This window comes from Lemur catta, chromosome 1 (assembly GCF_020740605.2).
Source record: "Lemur catta isolate mLemCat1 chromosome 1, mLemCat1.pri, whole genome shotgun sequence".
NCBI lineage: Eukaryota > Metazoa > Chordata > Mammalia > Primates > Lemuridae > Lemur > Lemur catta.
The window spans coordinates 178,667,121-178,679,962 of record NC_059128.1 but is presented as its reverse complement, the minus strand read 5'-3'; positions in this window follow the sequence as shown (position 1 = coordinate 178,679,962).

Below are 12,842 nucleotides of genomic sequence, written 5' to 3'. Positions count from 1 at the left end.
AAATATTCTAAATTAGAGGAAGAGGTGTGAAAGGTTGTATTGTAGAAATTAAAAGATGAAAAGCAAAAGCAAAGACAATTCTTTTAAGCAGCAATAAGACCTGTAAATAAAGCCACTGAAGCAACCTATAAATTAGGTTATATACTTGAGAAAAAAGGGAAGCCATTCAGTGATGTAGAATTTGTGAAAGTATACATCATCAAAGTTGTAGGATGTTTAGATCCCGATAACATTTCAAAGCAGAAACAACTGCCTTTTTCAAGGAGAACCAAAACTGGCATCGTCAGTTAGCCTTCAACTTAACAGAACAACTTCATGCAATATTTCAAAAGGAAAATATATATTATTCAATCACTTTGGATGAATCAACTGACGCTACTGACTTGGCACAGGTTTTATACTTCATTCAGGTCATAAGAGAAGATTTTCTTTGCTATGAAGAGTTACTTGCTTTGGGTACTCTTGTGAACAGAACATGGGGAATAGATATCTTCAACAACTTTCAAGATAAATGTCATGAAGTTGGACTGAATTTGGTAAATTTAGTGAGTTTATGTACAGACAGTTCACCTTCTGTGACAGGAAAACATGAAGAGTTTATTGAACAGATTAAAAAAAAAAAGTATTAACAGATCCAGATGCTGTCATTTCTTTTCATTGCATCAACAGAATCTCTGTACTAAAGCTACTATTTTAAGTGACACTTTGCAACAAATTATACTGTTAACTATATTTGTGCAAATGCAACACAGCATCGCCAGTTTCGTAACATGCCAAAGTTGAAGGATGAGGTATTCAGTGTGGATTTGCCAGATCATTCTAAAGTGCATTGGCTATTGCAGGGACAGGTGTTAGCCAAAATTTTTCTCTGTGAGAACACATAATGAAATTTTATGAAGAAAAGAATCAGCAATGTGAATTATTGAGAGAAGATTTCTATAGAAATGCAGCATTTCTGTGTAATGTCATGACTTGAATATTTCTTTGCAAAGTAAAACTAAATCTATATATCATATGTGGAAAAAAATCCATGCATTTCAAACAAAGTTATGTTTTTTCAAAACACCTCTTCTTCCAAAGGAACTTTCAGATGAACATTTTCCCCAGTTAGCAAAGATCATTCATTGATGAGCAGAATGATATATGCGAATCATTTGAAGAATGTGCAGCTATTATAGACTTATTAAGTGGAGAATACAATGAAAAGTTCACTGACTTTGAGAGTCATGGCATCACACTCAGATTAGCATTTCAGCCTCACCTAGTTGATATTACCAAGGCACTGAAGAACTACAGATGGAATTGATTGATCTCTGCTGTAGATGACATTTTAAAGTCATTGTTTGATCCTAAGAAAGATCCAGTTGAAATATAGAAAAATGAAGTCAAATAGCCACACCTTCAACAACATGCCCAGAAAATGCTTTCTTGCTTTTCAACCACTTATTGCGGTGAATCTATGTTCTCCTACTTAACCCAAATCAAGATGCCCTTAAGGTCACAAATGACAGATACCCATCTAGAGGGTCAACTGAAATTGTGGACCTCCACGCTGCAACCAAATATTCAAATGTTTTCCAACAAAATCATTAAAAGTTTAATTAACTTTAAAATTACCAAATAGTTTTCATTTTTTGAAATTATTGAGTGCCTAGTAGTTAGATTTTTACAAAATAATGTACATTTTTAAGTATATCTAATTGAGGTTTCTTGAATGCAGCCTTATTTGAACACAGCTAAGTTAATGCAGCCTTCCACCATGAAAAGGGTCCCCACCCCTGGTCTAGAGTTAGAGGAATTTCATGAGTGGTCCCATCAATAGGAATTTCTAAAGAACCCTTAAATCCACACCAAGGTTTGACTTTCAACAATCTTTCAGACTCAGAAAGTGGAAAGCCATCCAGCTTAGTAAGAAAAGCTCTGTTCTCACCTTTCCTCCCTCTCCATTTCTTGAACCTGAAATGGCCTAACATAGCAGCTATCAAGTGAAGAAGAAGGTAAATAGGAAAAAAGAGAGAAAATTGAACTATAATCTTTGTATGATAATGCGGGCAAACACTAACTACAAGTTTTAGATTATGAAAAGGGAAAGAAAAATTTAACTGTAGGAGAAAATTGAAGTATTTTTCAATACTATTGATTGAACACTTTCTAATTTTTGAACCAAGACTATCTAAGAGTGAGTGCAAAATTCATGGAATCAGACCATTTCTATCCAGGGAGAGAAACATTGGTCTTAACGAACAAATTTTAAACTAATAGTAAGATATAAACATAAAATTCTATTTTAATATGTCAGAAATTATGATTGTTTCACACATGTAAGATAACTAGTTATCTCTTTGTGTGCATGCATAGGTTTTCCCCACACTTTCCCAAGTACAGTCATTCTAAGGTTGGTGGGGAATGAGAAGTGGGGCTGGGAGTGAGTTGGGGCAAGTTAGGGAAGGTAAATTAAGAAGAGAGAAAATAGGAACGAACATGTGTTGGGCATAAACAGGAGAGGAAGAAAGGGTAAAAGCAGCAAAGGAAGATGGGAGCATTGGCAGGGCAATCTTTGAGATTATTGAGGAAATAAATGAGTGAATGTGTGACTGGAAAAAGTAAGTAAAGTGAATCAGCAACTTGCAGTCCTCCATGGGGTTAACTTTGAGCTTTCTGTATTAGCATATAAATGCCACAACATTCAAATAAAAATTACCTCTCACTGGAAAGACTTAGAAAGTTGAAAAATGAACTGTTTCTTAAAGACGTTATGATGTCATATTTGATTCTGTAGTAAATTCTTAACTGGCCAATTCTATACCTGCTGTGAAATTCATAGAAGATGAGCTGTACAGAACTTTATCTACCAGAGAAAGGTCAGAATCTGCCTCAGGGCATTATTTCATAGATATCACATTTGTACATGTTTATCTTCTTAGAAGGCCAATAATATTTTCGTTAGGAACACCGAATACAGAAGAAGTTTTGGTATATTGCATACCTAAGTAAATGAAAATGAATCTTTATCTGTCAAACTGACAAGTGCTCTTATTTACCCTTTAAAAAATAAAATAATACTATTTAAATTGCAATGTCTTTGCTAAAAAGCCATTGCAGAGCCATGTAACCCCCCCCAAAAGATTCAAGATTGAAAGTTCCTTGAGAGTAAGGACTCTTTTCCTTTTTCTCTTAACTGCCTTTTAGAGGCATAATAGACATACAGCAAACCGTGCATATTTAAGAATTACCCTTTGTTACGCTTTATTGTATGTATATATATACTCATTAAATTAGCACCATAATTAAGATAATTAACTTATCCATCATCTCCCCAAATTTCCTCTTGCCCCTTGGTAATTTCTCCCTCTGCCTTCCAGGCCCCCACCACATACAGGCAGGAACTGATTGGCTTCCTTTCAGTATAAATTAGTTTGCATTTTTTAGGGTTTCATATAAATGGAATCAAACAGTATGTCTTCTTTTTAGTTATTTTGGGATTTATACATGTGTGCATCAATAGTTCATTTCTTTTTATTTCTTCGTAACATTTCACTGTATGGATAAGCCCCAGGTTGTTTATCCTTTCACTTATTGATGAATGTTTGGGTTTTTCTAGTGTGTGGTTACTCCAGATAAAGCTGATAAGGAATATTCATATGCAAATCTTTGTATGTACATATGCTTTCATTTTTCTTGGATAAATATATGGGAGTGGAATAGCTGGGTTACATGGTAGGGGTATGTTTAACTTCTTAAGAAATTGCCAAGATGTCTTCCAAAGTGGTTGTGCCATTTTATGAGAGTTCCAGCTGCTCCATATTTATACCAATACTTGGTGTGATTAGTTTTTTTTAATTTTAGACATACTGGTGAATAGTGTTATTTCATTGAGGTGCAGTTGTGATGCTGTGATGCCAGAAGTAGAAAATTCCACACTTGACCTCACGTACACAAACTTTGTTTTATGCATAAAATTATTTGAAAATATTCTATAAAATTACTTTCAGGCTATATATATATATGGTGTATATAAAACACAAATGAATTTCATGTTTAGACTTGGGTACCATCTAAGATACTTCATTATATGTATCCAAATATTCCAAAAACAAACATAAAAAGTATGAAATCCAAAATACTTCTGGTCCCTTATTTTGGTTAAGGAATACTCAGCTGGGACCAGTATTCTGTTTTTTTTCATCTAGAAGTTTTATAATATTAAGTTATACATTAATTAAGATCTATAATTAATGTTGAGTTAAATTTTTCATATGGCATGAAATATGGGAAACTTGAGTTCATTTTTTCACTTACGGAAGTTCAATTTTTCCAGCTTGGTTAAAAAAGACAATCTTTTCTCTACTGAATTGCTTTTGTACCAACAATTGGCTACACATGTATGGGGCCATCTCTGGACTCTCTCTTCTGTTCCACTAATATATTTGTCTATTTTGATGTTGATATAAAAGCTTGTTTTCTGTAGCTTTATAACAAGCCTTGAAATCAGATAGTGTCAGTACTCCAACTTTGCTTTTCATTTTTTAAAGTTGTTTTGCTTATTCTAAGTTCTTTCTATTTCTATGTGAATTTTAGAATCAGGTTGGCAAGTTCTACAAAATAGTCATGGTGAGATTTTTCATTGAGATTGCATTACAGCTAAAAATAGATGTGGGAAGAATTAACATCTTAGTAATTGTTGGGCTTTCTGATCCATAGCCATAAAAAGATATACCGAACACAGTATATCTTTTTGTTTATTTTGGTTTTTAATTACTCTCAGAAATATTTTATAGTTTTCAGTGAACATAGATCTTTTACACCTCTTCTCAGATTTATTCTTGAGATTTATTTTATATTTTTCATGCTATTATAAATGGCATTATTCTATTTCAACTTTTGTTGTTAGTATGAAGAAATACAATTTAATTTTTAATTTATTTTGTATCTTTCACCTTGCTGTATTCACACTATTTCCAGTAGCTTTTATTATAGATTCCATCCGAATTTTTACATAGATGATCATATAATATGTAAATGATGAAAGTTTTGGTTTTTTCCCTTTTCCAATATGAATACTTTTTATTTCTTTTTCTTAATTTATTGCCTTGGGTCCAGTACAATTGTGAATAGAATTGGTAAAAGTGTACATTCTTGACTTCTTGATTTTAAGGGAAATGTATTTAGCCTTTTACCATTAAGTATAATGTTAAATGTAGGTTTTTTGAAGATCTTTATCAGAATGAGGAAATTTCTTTCCATTTCCAGTTTGCTTAGAGTCTTTAATTTTTGGCTGGGCAGAGTGGCTTACACCTATAATCCTAGCACTCTGGGAGGCCAAAGTGGGAGGATCGCTTGAGGTCAGAAGTTCGAGACCATTCTGAGCAAGAATAAGACTCAGTCTCTACTAAAAATAGAAAAATTAGCCAGGCATCATGACATGCGCTTGAGCCCATGAATTTGAGGCTGCTCTGAGCTCTGATGACACGCCAACACAATAGCTGGGGGGACAAAAAAAAAAAGGAAATTGAATAGAGTCTTTAATTTTTAATCTGGAATGAATATTTGATTACGTCAAGTAATTTATCTGTACCTATTGAGATAACTATATGGTTTTATCTGTTACTATGGTGAACTATATTGATTGAATTTTTATTTATTTTTTTGAGACAGTCTCCCTATGTCACTCCGTCTAGTTAGTTATTGCTCTTTCTCCATATTATAGGCCATTTGTATCTGCTTCCTGCATGCCTGATAATTTTTATTGAATACCAGACAATGTGAATAGTATCCTGTTAAAGTTTATTCTGAGAAGTGGTCAAGTTAGTTAGAAATAATTTGATTCTTATGGGTTTTTTTTCCAACTTTATTATAATAGCAGGACCAGAACAGGTTTAGTTTAGGGCTAATTTTACCTCATTATTGAAGCCAAACCTTCTGAGTGCCCTACCTAATCTAATGTCCTGTGAATTATGATTTTATTCCTAATTCTGGTAGGAACTGACACTATTTCCAGTCCTTTGTGATCTCTGTGAATTGTTTCTTCTAATCCTATTAAGTAGTTCTTTTCCCCACTTCAGATCATTTCCTCACACACATCTACTAACTAAGGTTCAGCCAAATACTCAAGGGGAACCCTCTGCAGATCTCTGGAGTTCTCTCCCTATGCAGCTCTTTTCTCTCCTAAGGTGGTTATGAACTTCCTGGACTCCTGGCACGATGTTGTGAACTCAATGAGATTGCCAACTTCCTTGTGTTATTCCCCTCTACACCGCAATCTGGAAAAATTTTCCTGATAGCAAGCTGTAGTGCTTACTCATTTGTTTTTTATTTCTCAGGGAGAGATTATTGTCCTTTGTTGTCTTGATGTCCATGTCTTGAGAATTTTGTTTCATATATATTGCCCAGTTTTTGTTTGTTTCAAGTAAAATGGTAAATCCAGTCCTTGCTATTCCATCTTGGTTAGAAGTAGAAATCAGACCCTTCTTTTTTTTCCTTTCTCAAACTTTCCTAAAATTTTCTCTTGAATGATTTTATAGGGAATGAAGACACATGCAATTAGAATGCCTCAATAAATCCCACTATATAAATGAAGACTAACATTTTAATAATTGGTGAAGGGGTAATTCTGTTAAATAGAAGGAAAAAGTTCTAGTGTTCAATAGTGCAATGGGGCAACTATAGTTGGCAAGGATTTGTTATATTTAGGAATAACTAGAAGTTTTCAAATGCTCCTAGCATGAGGCATTGATAAATGTTTCAGGTGAATCATGTCCCAATTGCCCTGATTTGATCATTGTATGTTGTATGCTTGTATCAAAATATAATATGTACTCCATGAATATGTACAATTATTATGTATCAATAATAAATAAATAAAATAAAAAGAAAAAAATGGGGGGAAAGTTCCTATAATGCAAGTGTGTCAAATAATCAGAGTTGGATTTAAATTAAGAGAGCACCAACTCTATTGTAACTTGACTCTTAAGTCTAAAATTTACTTAAAACTCCTTTTCCATGTGAATAGTCTCCAGATTTCAGCCTTAATACTTACTTGAATAGATGATTTAATACTTTGGGAGTTAATCCATCCTTTGTTGGATGAGCTTTAATCACTGAACTCTTGTCAACAACCATTTATTGAGTGTCTAGAATTGGCCACGCACCATCCTAGGCACTATCTATAAAAAAAAATCAATAGAATATACTTCACTCCCTTAAGGGGTTCACACTGTAATCCAGTGGCCAGACATGTGAACAAGTAATACCAGTACAATTGCTAAGTTTTGTAGTCAAAGCATGTTCAAGGTATACATTTCTTTTAAGGCACAGAGGCCTAATGAGCATGGTACACTGAAGAAACTATAACTTGGCTGATTCAATAAAGGGCATGTGGAAGAAAAGCAAAAGATGAGATTGAGAAGGGGAAGAAGAATCAGATACAAAAGGATCGTAAATATCATTCTAAAGAATTTGGGCCTGATAATGGGCAAAGTAAGGACCCTTAAGGGCTTTTAATTACAGGTATGCTATGATCAAACTTTCTCATTACATTAATCTGCCTGGAAGAAATAAGAAATGAATTAGCAGGAGTCAGCAAATTATAGTCTATGGGCCAAATCCATCCCACTATTTTTTTTTCCTTTTTGTAAATAAATTATTGTCCAAGCATATCACACTTAATATTTATCTATTGTCGATGGCTGTCTTTTTCCTACAAAGACAGAGTGAGCAGTTGCAGCAAAGAACATATGTCCTGTAAAGCTGAAAGTATTTATTATTGAACCCTCTACAGAGTAAGTTTGCCAACACTTAGGTTAGAGTGACACAAGAATGATGTCAAAAAATAATTAGAAAGGTTCTAGCGATAATTCTAGTAAGCCAGTATAAGAGTATAACATTTAATATTTAATATTTGAGGGATTCCTAAATGTTTAGCATCATTGTACCATAATTTTCACCATTTCCTTCAGCATTAAATCGAAATCAGGAGGCATTTTGTTAACTACAAACTTGTCTTTGTGAATAAAGCAGTATGTGGGCAAAGCAGTGTGTGGATTGGCAGTGGCACTTTAATTCATTCAACAATGCCTTTCCTGATGCACACATAGCTTGTGCTCACTCAGAAATGAGTCAGAAGTACCTTCTCCAATCTACAACATGGCTCATAAAAAAGTACTCTTCTTCTATAGCTTAGGTGTTCAAAGATGAGAATAATAGTAAGTTATTGAGTATATGTCATTTCTTGAACATATATTCACTCTTAAAAACATATATTCACTCTTAAGAGTGAATTCTCACTCCATACCCAAAGATTTTATCCTACTATGAGTAGAAATCTCTTCCTGCCTACCCAATGTAGTATTTCTCTTCCCGATTGTGTGCCATTGGTATGAAAAGCCAAAAAAATATCATTTGATAAAGGAGATTTGCCAACAGCTTGCCTTGTATTCTTCTGAGCATAATATTTGTCACTTTACAGATGTATACTTCCTGGCAACATGTGACTTGCGAGTGATTTTGCTATAAAGAAAAGAGTAAATTTTGGTCATTTTCTATTTCAGCAAAAGAACTCGTCAATATGCTGAAAAGCATGATTTTGTGATTGTTTTGGGAAAATCTGATTGTTTTACCAGTGAGGTTATTGTAATGACATAAAACTCTTCACATTTTTATTTCACTATTTGATCATACTTTGTAACAGAAAATATCTTGAAAATTAGGATAGCCCCTAGTTGGTCAAATAAAACCCAGCTTTCAGATACTGCCTGTCATATTTTGCATTCCCAGTTTTCTTCAAACACTCTGCAAAACAGTCTCTGGTTTCTATACATAAAAAATTTACATTTTATAATTTCACTGGAGCATTGTTCGTTCAATATTTAAAGCTAGGACATTATTCTGAGTCCAGCATTTTGATTTTCAAGACTTTGACTCCTAAGGGAACACTTTTGAACCACTGAAAATTTTTTTAAAAATCAGGAACATAACACAACCCACTAGTTAAAATAAAAGAATACAGATTTAACATATTTAAAATATAATATACAGTGATATGAAAAATATTACCCAGGATAAGCAGTTCCTAATAAATAAATACAGCTGAGTTAAACTGATAAGCATATTCTTTGCAGTATACCCACAACCTTTAATATAGTAAAGATTATTAAGCAAGTGTTAGTATTTTTGCAATAATTTTTATCAGCTTTCCTTTTCAAACTTCTAAAATATGTGTGAAAAAATATATGATAAGTTTTTCTTCCCAAACTATTCTTCCCAAACTAATAAACTTTCTGTGGACCACTTGACTGTCCATCTTTGTGAACTACATTGTAAATTGTGGTTACTATTTCAGCAATATATAAAAGTGATATAAAAATTTATTTAAATCTCCAGCTAAACTGTCATATATTTCAAAAGTAGATGAGAAAATGTATACAAATTGAACTTCATGAAATATAATGAAAACTTTAATGTAAAGAGTAAGTAAATCTATAGTGATTGATCTTTCATAGTATTGTTTATGTATTTATTTTCTGTTCTATTCCACAGAGAATTTAAAGAAGCTTACATAAATATCTGTGGTACAAAATGATGATATAAATAACTGAAGGAATCTGATTTAAGGAAAAATGTGATTAAAGAAAAAGCAATCCACTAGCACTAGGAAGATTAGCATGCAAAGATGCATGCTAAGCATTCCTAGCGAGATACGAAACCTGGGCCATGAACTTGGCTCAGATTTCTTGGTGGCTAAAGCAAAGTCAATACATTATTTATGTGGAAGAATTGTTACCTAATCATCCAATATCCAAATGAAGATGTCAGAAATCTATCTTTCTCCTTGAAGTCCTCCCATATCCTGTTACAGTACTTGAGCTATTTTTATATTCATTCATTGCCTTATACAACATTACATATAATAAATAATAAATGTCAAATGAGTCATTCATCTGGTATCATCCTCTGCTAGCTTAATTTATTAACTTTAAAATTTATTACTCACATTTTAAGGCATTTTAAGGTAAGTCTTGCAAAGTACCTATATAATAAGAGATTACGTTGGTTAAAAAAAATACATATTTTTGGTGGACTGATGGGAGAAACACTTTGAGGTTGTCACACTTTTCTTTTTATCTTGAATCACATCCCATTATACTAAGAGTAGGGCTCTTTATCTTCCAATGTATATACATGTGATATTTACATGGAATGGTAAATATGCTTTAACACTTCTTTGTTAGGAATGAATTGCAGCAAAACAACATTCTGGAGAAGATATGGTTCTCATTCTTGAGAACTCAGTTGTATTAAAATAGTTTCTCAATCGATTAATTTAAATAATAATTTTATATCCAGACCTCAAGAATCACCTGCCTTTCAGTCATATCTACTTCATTATTACTTTTAAGTACAACATTAACAGAAATACTCAGAAAGTTTTACAAATGATGCTGCACTGTAAGTACAAGCAGATGTGAGAAGTATTCACTAATATTCAATAGTTAATAATCTAGCTGATCAGAGAACACAGAGATATTGAACAAATTAATTGCAATAAAATAGAAATAATTGAGTGGCATGGACATGATAATCACTTAATCCCTAGATTTGAGGTGTCACTGATTGGTTCTATCACAAACTAAAACCAATGGATACAAAAAAATGTCTATTTCTCTCACCATTTAAAAGACTGTTATATTAAAACAGAAATGTTAGAACTAAGGATATCACGTATAAACAGTGTCATTTCCGCATGCTATCTGGCAACTTAGAGGTGAGGGAATATTCCTCTGAATATAGGAAAAACTTTAGCTCAGAAAGTTACATAGAATTGTGATATTTGGAAGTTCTAATGTTTAATACATCTCTTACATATGTAATTGTCAGCTGTATATATAACCTGTAACTTTGAGAAGGTGCAATAGAATGTTAATAATTAAAAAAATGTTATCATTAAATTCAGAACATACTGTAATAGACATTTGTAGGTGTATTTTCTTTTTTATATTAAGAACAAGAAGCAGTATGTTAGTAATTAACTAAATATTATAGTAAGTATAGCTTATACTTGAAGCTTAACACTCCCCAGGGAACAGATATTTAATTCGTGGTCATAATAATAACCTAATGAACTTCACATCTTTCAGGAGAGCTTAATAAACTTCAAAGAAGACAAAACAAGAATGTATGAGTAAAAGTACATCCTTAGCCTTTCATTAGGCAAAATGAGCGTGAGTCCTGGCCCAGCATGGCTTCCAAAGTTAGCACTCCCAACTACAAAGCAAATGTATGCAGAGAAATGTACAACAAAAGGCATAGCTTTTAAAGCTCCAGTTGAGTTTCCACAAATGTTGCTTACAAAAGCTACCATTCTCTGTGTTAACAAAAAGTTGTGGATCTGTTCTTCACTAAATCCTCTTTTCTTGCATAATCCACCTTGTGCACTTTAGCTTGAGTGTATTTTATCTGATCTAATCCTAAACTCATTCACTCTCAGATAGAAGCAACAGGATTATTTCACACTTAAACGAGGTCCAATCTTTATGTGATCCCTAAGAGGACACCTGGCTGATACAGAATTTAAGCTAAAGATTAACCAGGTGCTCAAGGAACTTAATGATTTCAAATATAATAACAGTTTATGATGGAAAGAATTACTGTCAGACTATATAAAAACACATTTTAAAATACATACGTTAAGATTTATACAAGTAGATAATATAGATATACATGTAATGTCTACACACCTACATACATAAGAGTATTCATTTCAAGGAAAGAATCTACATTCTATTAGGAATTTTATAATTCAAAGACTTTGTTCATTTTCATTCATGTCTTTCTTTCATATTCAGCATATCCACAGCTTAAAATGGGTTGAGGAGAGCCAGGCTTTGTGGCTTAGCAAATTAGTCCTTGATTTTTTCTTTTAATGCAGTGGACAAGAAAGCTCAATAGAAAATAATCTAAGCCCCCACGAAGCTAGAAAACATGGATTAGTATGAGGTAAGTCTATCTTCCTTGGCTTGGCTCTGCAGGAACATTACATTAAGAAAAATTGTGTGTGTGTATGTGTGTGTACGTGTGAACATGTATTTGCTGTGTGTACATATATTTTATGTTTGTTAAGTATGTACATACACATATTTCCTGCGGATCTTAGATGCTATCTTATCCTTATTAATGTATCTCAGGCTCAAATTCACTTTAAATACAACTTTGTGATTCCAGAGTCTGCTAGTGTCTCAATATTTTTTTTTTTAGTTAAAGCCGTTCAAAACTATAGAAATATATTTTTAGCTATAAAATCTGTATTAAAAGCCTTGCAATTGCTATTTCTTTTCCATTTGTAATTTGTATATATGTTCTTAAGAGGAAGAAAGTGTCACAGATGTTTAAGGAAAATGGAGGGTAATAATGCCACTAATGTATGTCCCTTTCAGAGTACCCCCATGGTTTTTATACCTGGCATCAGGGAAATAGAATATGAATGATATGTGAGAGAGATTGGAAAGTACATCGTTTCAAAGTTTTGCTGGATATTTTAACACATTGAAGTTTGTTAAATAAAATTAATCATCAAAAAACTGGAAACCCAAGACATAAAAATATTATAGATCACAATGCTGTATCTTTAAGTATTACTTACCAAAATCACATTTCAAAGAGTTAAAACTTCCTTGTGTCCCTGAGACTCAGCTTCTTTAACTGAAAAATGGGGGTGTTACATCAACTATTAATTCCATTTATACTTTAAAATTACTCTCAAATAGAAAGACTCCTATATGTTTTGGATAAAGATTACATTCCAGATATTAATGAATCTCCTAGGAACAAATAAATTTTATAGCAGAGTT